Consider the following 9582-nt stretch of genomic DNA (forward strand, 5'->3'; position numbering starts at 1 on the left):
ATTTTGTATCAGTTGCAACGTCTTTATAGAACCTTTAGGTAAACCAATATAATATTAACACTAAGTGTAAACAATGCTGTACTTTGATGGTTGTTGGCTGCTAATATAATTTTACTATTTAGAATTTCCAATGAATACTCTTCTGAGGTTATATTATGAGAGACTGAATGTGCAAATATAAAACCAACTTTACCTCAATGATAAAATGACATAGAAAAGGAAAATGGACATAAGATCATTTTTCAGTGCAGCAAAACTCCCAAGTACAAAAAGTTCACATATTAAGCAATCTGGCATTCAGAATGAGTGCTTATGAAAATACTAATGTCACAATATCAATCACAGGCAGAGGAGAAAGAACTGATTGAGGAACAGGCAGAGCAGGGTCAGTCAGATGTACAGTGTCAGGTAAGGGTGTTGTGCTTTATTGAAGGTATAATGAAAATTCTTTTAGGGGTGAACATTTTTTTTAAAATGTTTTCTGAGTTGTGGCTGTTTAGCAGATTAACCTCACAGGCTCACCAATTTACAATATGATCTCTCAATTTAACAAGTGTAATGTAAACCAGTTCGTTATTATGAGTATGTAACTGTAAACAACACAACAAACAATGCAAAAAATAGTTTTCAAGAAAAATTTGCTTTGTCATTGAACCTGAGAAAAACTTTGAAAATAACCATAATGTAGTCTCCATGCAGTAATATGAACAATAAAACCATTTTTAACTGCAGAGACATATAAGTACAATTCGGCTGTATTATTTGTGTCTCCTTCAAAAAATCTTTAAAAAATTGCTCATAAGAAATGTTATATTTATTGTCCCCCCTACTGTTAAATCAAATTAATGGCCATGGGCGCACTATGTCTAATCCTCTTTGCCATTAAAAAGCATGAGGAAGCATCTGCAGGTATGTAAGCTAGCGTTTCTTTGTTTTATAAAAGCAAATGTTTTTGTCGTTTTCGTGAGTGTACAGAAATAAAAACAGACCCTTTAATTTCTAATGATATATTATGATTTATAAAGTTATCGATTTGGGAATTTCAGGGCACCAGCAGACTCCTCTGGCCAAAGTGATGTTATCACATTACCAGTGTAGCTAGCTTAACTACATTTCTCAGTAGCGTGATGGTAGCGTCGCTAAAAAATCAAATAGCTTTTCACAGCAGCGAAGCTATTTTATTAGTGAAGTAGCGCAGTAGTTTCCACACAAGCTACATTTACAGATCGCGGATCAATATTGTTTAAAATGTGTAACACCTGGTTTTATTGGATTTTTTTTGTTTTTGCTGTTATGTACTATAATTTATTCCTGTTTGGTACAGCATATTAGTTACAGTAAATAATTGAAACGAACAGTTCTGCCTCATATGTTTCATTGGCAGTTTTATTGATCACTAAGATGTGATTGATTTGGATTTAAGTGGCTTCGATTTAAAAATGAAAATTTCAAAAATTAGATGTATTTTTTTATTGCAAATGCCACATATATCACCTGCACAACTAACATTGTGATTTTGTAACAACAGTAAACATGTTTTTGTGATAAGGTCTGGTTTTGTGGTGGCTCTACTTTAAATTTAAATAAATTAAATTAATTTTATTTAAGTGATGAAAGCTTTTGAGATTCTAACAGTAAACAGAGCTACTGTAAGCTCACCCCTGCTCTGTATAAATGCTTGAAAATTATTTAGTTGAAAATGTTTATTAGAAAATCAAAAGTAATCAAAAAGTAATGAAATGTAATTAGTTACTTTACTTTTATAAAGTAATCGAAAATTACAGTAACTTATTACATTTTAAATAGTGTAATTTGTAATCTGTAATCTATTACATTTCCAAAGTAACCTTCCCAACACTGATCATATTAAATATAAATATTATATATGTCTACAAAACCGAACCAGACATATGATGTCATTTGCATGCCCATACAATGACACACACGGGGTCACCATAAAAATTGCTAATTTCCTTGTCTTTCCAACATTCTGGATAATGTCATGTTGGATAATGTAATTATCCTCAGGTGCCCAAGCAAAGCAAAGCAAAACCATTCCAAAGTAAAATTTTTAATTTAACATTGAATAAATTATAAACATAGTTTAAGAATAAGCGTATTAGAATGACCTCTGAAAGATATGACAGTAAGTACTTTAGAATTCAGCTTTGTTGTCACATGAGGGAAATAATAATTTGTTCCAGTATTACTCTCTCTCTCTCTCTCTCTCTCTCTCTCTCTCTCTGGGAGGCACAGTTGCCCAGTGGTTAGTACTGTCACCTCCCAGCAAGAAGGGAAGGACACTGGTTGGAATCCCGGCTGGGCCATTTGGTGTTTCTGTGTGGAGTTTACATGTTCACCCCATGTTTGCTCGGGTTTCCTCTGGTGGTATTAGTGAATTGAATAAACTAAATTGGCCATAGTGTATGAGTGTGTGTGTGTGTGTGAATGAGGGAGTTTATGGGTGTTTGTCAGTACTCGGTTGTGGCTGGAAGAGCATCCGCTGTGTAAAACGATAAAATAGTTAGCAGTTCATTCTGCTGTGGCGACCCCTGATAAATAAAGGACTAAGCTAAAGGAAATCAAATGAATCTTTCTCTTTCTCTTTGGGATCAAATAAAAGCAGTCTTTGTAAGCATAAAAGAAAATAGTTTTAAAACACAGTGTCTTTGTCCCACTCTATAATATGCACTTGCACTGTAATTAATCATTTGTTACAATGTACTTATTGTGTATACACGTTTCTAACTTGTACTTATGCTTGATTAAATACATGCACGTAATTACATTGCAATTTATTTGTTCATTTATAATAACACTGTTGATCCATTCCTCACACCTTAACCCATCCCTAAACCTATGCACCAAACCTGTCCTTAATCTCACCCTCAATAACACCAGAAGTGTTCCGCAATACATTAGGAACAGAGTAGGCATGTGTCTCATTTCAGAGGCTGCATCCTCCGAAGAATGCATACTTCAAAGGTGAGTCCTTCGAAGTCCACACAGGCTGAACAGAGAGTTTTGAAATGAGAAGATCTATAGCCTACAAAGGACGGATCTCGTCATCAACAGCTGCTGTTAATATGCACTGATAAAATTTGTAATGACTTTTTTTCAAAGTGATTTTTCAACTTATTTTAAGCAATCTGAAGGCAAAACAAGGTTTATAGAAGGTGGAAATACATTTCTTTTAATCCATGCATGCACACATAAACATGTAAACTGTCTAAAAAATCACTCTTTAGTAAGACATATAATACTTTTTTAACATGTGTTTAGATTTCCAAGTAAAATAAACTTAATTAATACATTTAAACCGGAGTTTTCTTTTTAAGAACGTCCTGCCGTTATCAGCCCGCAATGAATCTTGGGAAGTTCGAGGCCACAAAGAATCCGTCGGTTGTGTCCTTCATTACCTGGGAAACGAAGGATGCATTTGGAGGCTGCGTTTGAAGGAGCCTTCTAATTTTTTTAAATGAGACAGCCTTCATTGCGCCATGATGATGCAGCGCACTTCTAATGCATCCTTCAGAGGATGCAGCCTCTAAAACGTATTGTATTTATATTTATTTATTTATTTTTTTTATGTAAGTTCATGTAGTTATGGCCACTTAATACAAAGTGAGAGCAAAAATATTACCAATGCCAAAATGTGAAATGTTAAGTGTGTGTTAAAAGAATGACAAACCTACAAATTTGTGTTTTATAGTTGTATTAATATGAATGTTCTGTACAAAATGTTCCATTTTACTGGAAACAATTGTGATTTAAAACAAAATAATGAGTGTTTACTAAATAATAATGGGAAAATATATTTTAACCATAGAATACACATCAAAGTCATTTAATAACTTTGCAATTCACAATCAACTATTAAAATACCATTTCCAACACTCATAAAAGGACTATGAATAATCGAAATAGCTTTGGTTTAGATGTTTTGTGAGAGCTTTGTTTTTTATGGTCACTATGGGGACATATCATGCACTGAGCAGAATACATTCATGACACCATTGTTAAATAATAATTAGACATTAATATGTGTTTTGTCAATGATTTGCACATGGCAAATTATTGTGTATGGTTATTTCAGGATAGAATAATAGGGCAGGCATGTGTTATGTATTTGAATGATTTTCAGATCCAGACTGGTTTCTCTGTTATCTGTACAACACTCAGCCCAACTGATCTATTCTCTAGTCTCCAGCTTTACCCATAACCTTGTTTAAAAAAGCAAGACTGTGCCTGCAAAACATTTTATTATTTTGACATGGAATCATTCTAGCTGTAAACAAGAACCTCGGGTTAATAACGGACAACTGAGGAGTTGTGGATACTTCATACACTCTCAAAAATAAAAGTACAAAAGCTGTCATTGGGTTAGTAATTTAAAAAAAAAGTACACTTTTTTACCTTACATGTGCATACAAAATGTACTTGAATGAACATTTTTGTATCTTTGGGTACACTAAGGTACTATGAGCTACACATTTGTACTTTTTAGGTATAATATGTAGCTTTAAGGTACAAATGTGGACCTGATTTGCCTTTTGAAAAGGTGCCGCCCCGGAAACATATTTTGTACCTTTTCTGAGAGTGTAGCTCCACTATCATTAGCTTACCCTGTCATTCTTTCATGCAATCATAGCATCAGATAAATACACTTCAATGGAAAACATTTTATTATTTTGACATGGAATCATTCCGGCTGTAAACAAGAAGCCAATCAATAAAAAGTCTTCAGGGTACAAATGAAGATGTTTAATAAAATCTGACAGATGTCTGACTTACCAATAAAAGTCTAATCAACCAAACCATGACATTTAAAAATTTTCATAAAGAGATGCGATAACAGACCCATATGAAACAAAGTAGTTTAGATTAGAACCTCAAAATTGCTTAACATGTGTGAATCCTTTATTCATTTTCTTTTCGTCTAAGTTATTTGTAATCAATTTAGCTTATTCAATTCACCTATAGCACATGTCATAGGACTTTGGGGGAAACCAGAGCACTTAGAGGAAACCCACGCCAACACAGAGAGGACATGCAAACTCCACACAGAAATGCCAACTGACCCAGCCAGGGCTCGAACCAGCGACTTTCTTGCTGTGAAATGATTGTGCTATGTAACCAATGAGGGTCATTCTAGCATGTTTAAAAAGTTTGGCTGTGTTTATGTTCACTTATTAATGTTTGTTTATACATTCATTCATTCATTTTCCATTGGCTTAGTCTATGTTTTACACAGCGGGTGCCCTTCCAGCTGCAACCCAGTGCTAGGGAACATTCATACTCACTCATTCGCATAAATACACTACGTTCATTTTGTTTTTTTCAACTGCACCTGTCCCATATGTCTTTGGACTTGTTGGAGAAACCGGAGCACCCAGAGGAAACCCACGCCAACACGGGGAGAACATGCAAACCCCACACAGAATTGCCAACTGGCCCAGCCAGGACTCGAACCAGCGACTTTCTTGCTGTGAGGCGACAGTGCGGAGTCACACTGTTTGCATGTTTAAAAATGCTAAATTCAATCTGCTCATCATATGAAGCTATGTTTTTTGGTTGTTGTTTTTTTAGTTTAGTTATTTTTTTCTGAAGACTAAACTGCTTGGGTGTGAGTTTTGAGTGAACATATTTTCATTGGAGGGACAGAAATATCATTTACTATCTTTATTAAAGTCTGCATGAACCGAATGCTGCAACTATTTTTTTTCCAAATTTGTATTGTGACAGTTTTGAGAAAAACAGAATATCAAATTGGAAAAGAGTAAGCATTTTTACTGCAAACTGATTGGATGTATTAAATTATGGGCATTTCATTCAGAATAATCTGGAAAATGGTTTGGGGAGGATTAATACAAGCTTACAGACACCTCCTCACCATTTTTGATTGGTGTCATAGCACTGTCAAAACTGACAGTTGGAGGGGCGTGGTTAAGTATGTTAACCACGCCCAATACCTCAGACAGATGTTATCCAAAGAACTTAGAATAATCAAGAGATGACACTCAATAGAAAGTTCCATAGCAACAGCAGCGCCCAGCTACAGCCCTGTGATTCTGCGATTTTGGAGTGAAAGCGATCGGCCCTCCATTGGATCTAATTGCTGTTGCGATGGCAAGCAGCTGCTCATTTTTTTAGTTGTTTACTTAAAAAGTGCATTTAAGCTGAGATACAACCTGAAAGATGACAATACAACACTTACTATCACAATCATCAGCACTTTTAATAGTTTATTTTACAGACTTATTATATGCTTTTGTTCTATTGGAATCTTGATTCCAAAATAGCCACCGCGGCATCTAGTTTCCCAAACCACACTATAGTGTCGCCTCTTGGTGATTCTATGCTCTTTGCGTTATCTAAGAACTAAAAACAAACCGGAAGTGTATTTTCAGATTTCAGTTTTGGATTACAAAGGCAAGCTTTGTTTTCCTAATGACATGCTCATTTGAATTGTTCACCATAAAACTAGCTTCAAGAGTTCACATTTAACTGATGATTGGTAATAAGCTAGTTTGTCCCGGGAGAGAGCCCTGAGCTCATGAGATCCTCAAGCCTGGAGCTCCCTACTGTTAGCAGGGCGAGAGGGGAGTTTGAAGCAGATCTCGAGAACCACCCCCCACTCCCCCACCTGCTGCTTAAGGATTGCTATGAGGGTGTGTTACCAGTGGAATTTGACTATGGTGCTGATTTGGTTTAGTCAATTTACTTATGTGTCATGTTTTAGACTGTGGGAGGAAACCGGAGGACCCGAGTAAAACCCACACGAGCACAGGGAGAACATAAACTCCACACAGAAACGCCACCTGGCCGGATAGAGACCCGAACCAGAGGCATTCTTGCTGTGAGGTCACAGTGCTAACCACTAGGCCGCCGAGCTGCCCTGTAGAGGACAAAGGAACGGAGAGGGGGTAAGAGGAGGGATTCTTCAAAACGAAGATGACTAAAGGTAGGATGCTTGGCTGTTTGTACTGAGTTTGGAATTTTCTGATTGGTGGTTCGTACATTAGCTTGACTCTGGGCCTCGAAATTAGTTTATAAATTAACTTTACAATGCGAGCTAACAAAATCAATATGGTTAGTTTCATGTGTACTTTCAATACAATAATTTGTGCTTCTTATGGGTGTATTTTTGAATTTCGATCATTGGATATTTCAGATTTGAATAATAATAGTATCTGTTTTGTTCCAGGGATAAACAAATTTTAGGTAGTGCGGTGGTACAGTGAGAAGTGCTGTCACCTTGCAGCAAGGAGGTCGCTGGTTTGAGCCTCAGGTGGGTCAGTTGGCATTTCTGTGTGGAGTTTGCATGTTCTCCTTGTGTTCGCGCGGGTTTTCTCTGAGTACTCCGATTTACCCCACAAGTACAGACATGCACTATAGGTGAATGGGGTAAGCTAAATTGTCCGTATTGTATGTGTGTGAATGAGAGTGTATGGATGTTTCCCAGTGATGGGTTGCAGCTGGAAAGTCATCCGCTGCATAAAACATATACTGGATAGGTTGGCTATTCATTCCAATGTGGCGACCCCTGATAATAAAGGGACTCAGCCGAAAAGGAAATGAATGAATGAACAAATTTTAAGTAAATTATAAAAAACGCATTTCCATTTTAGCTAACTAAAATCTAAAACTTAAATACATTTTGCCCATTCAAAGTGTTCATAATAGCAGCATTTATCAGATGTCGACACGTAAATGTTTTCCACATCACCTATAAATATGTTGTCACATAGCCTGTATGTGTCTGCTTTCGACAGGGATGAAAGAAAATATGCAGGAAAGTGTCGTGTCACGATAAAAATTTTACAGCAACCATTAATAAAGCTGTTTTTAACTGTGACCAGATGTGACCTTATTAGCCAAGTGATTACTCACAACTGCATAAATCTCCCTCAAAGAAAACGCATGCTCAGCATTCAAACAGCACAGCGTTTTACGAGTCCTATTTGTTACTGTTATAAATGATCAAGAATGCAAGCTGTCACTAATCTATCCGAAAAAAATACAATTTCAAGAAACTTTCCAAACAAACAGATGCTCATTTGCAAAACACGCCTAAAATATTCCCACTCACCGCTCATCACGTCACTCTCAGCTGAGCTTGCTTGATGACAATCTTTCTAGATGCTGGTATTTGCAATAATGCACTCATTAGTGTCTGGTTTCAGCTTGTAATGCCATTGCTTATGACTCTGGAGTCCCACAGATGTCTTCAGACATATTCATCACTTCTTGTCTAAAGGTCACTGCTCAGCAATCCATCAGGAACTTGCTTCTTTTCCTCCCGGAGTCTGGTTCAGGCTGAGGTTACAAACATCACAGTAGATTTATGTGCAGAGAGGTTGCACTTTTTTTACTACGGGTTGTAATGTTGTGTGATTGCCCTGTCATGGGTGCACGTATACCTTGGAACATGTTTTTTTCAAATCAGCTTGTCAAGTTTTAAGGCCTTATAGGGGGACATGATATCTTTATCAAATGCTTACTTTGCACAAGAGTAGTCTTTTACACCCCTCCCCCCAAAAAAAGAAATTACAAAATGCTTAATTATTTTATTTTATTATTTCTATTTCATTTATGTCTGTAAAGCTGAAAAAAAATCCTTGCAGCATAGGCTCATGCTTTGGGGACTTTATAGATTGAAACATGTTCCTGAGATTTCTGCATGTGTGATATATAGCATAAGGTTTTTAAAATTTACAATGCATATATTATGTCTCACTTTGTTATTCTTTAGGTGAACAATTAATCCATGTCATAATCAGTCAATGTCTGACCTTTTAGATCCATGCTTGGACTGACGGTCCTTCTCTATTGATGTCAGTTTGATGTGTTCTTAACCACACCCCTCTTACCTTTAGTTTTCAAAGAGGGAAGGATGCGCACAATCAATGAAGCCCTGCCCCTTCGCAAAATTCAGTTTTTGTTGGAAGTACTTCAGTGTCCAAAATTAAACCACATAGGCTCATTCTGAAAACATAGCCCTATATACATTTCTGGAGATTCCAAACTATGTAGCCAAAAGTACATATGGCTGCATTTTGTCTTTAAAATGAATGCTACGGGGCGGTTTGACTCTGTTCCTTTTCTCACTTACTGACTGTTTTCCTCTGTATGGACGGCTTTCAATCTGTTACTATTTTGGCCAGTAGCTCGCCATGTACATCGGTGGACTTGAGACGCAAAGAGATGTTGACCATGATGACAGGGTTCAAGTTCGGCGAAGAACGGTTCCAGAAAGCAGGTAATACAAAAACAGAATCTGAAAAAAAAAAAAAACAAGTAAAATAACAGGCTGAGAATGTGGTAAAATCTGACAACATGAAAAAAATCAGACGGATTTGTTGCTTCAATTGTTGCTTTTGAAAACACTATTGGTTGGGTTTAGTAAAGGAGGAGGGTGGGTCAGTTGACAGCGGCCTCTGGTGGATTTATGCAAGAACAGCAGGTGCCAATGGAACTCACAAGAGAAACTTGAGATCTCAAAAAGCGTGCACAGCAGCCTCTAGTGGATTCATAAAAACAAAAACTGCTAAAAACAAAACATAGCTCCTGGGTCATATT

The 9582-nt window shown here is 36.6% G+C and overlaps 1 long non-coding RNA gene across 1 annotated transcript; it reads left to right on the forward strand.

Moving 5' to 3' along the window:
* The first annotated feature begins 350 nt into the window (after nt 1-350).
* LOC141385593 (uncharacterized) lies at nt 351-9283 on the forward strand. Its single transcript, XR_012406317.1, has 3 exons — nt 351-408; nt 6743-6964; nt 7208-9283. It is a non-coding gene; the product is annotated as an uncharacterized lncRNA (long non-coding RNA).
* Nucleotides 9284-9582: the final 299 nt, after the last annotated feature.

This window comes from Danio rerio, chromosome 5, assembly GCF_049306965.1.
Source record: "Danio rerio strain Tuebingen ecotype United States chromosome 5, GRCz12tu, whole genome shotgun sequence".
NCBI classification, from domain to species: Eukaryota; Metazoa; Chordata; class Actinopteri; order Cypriniformes; family Danionidae; genus Danio; species Danio rerio.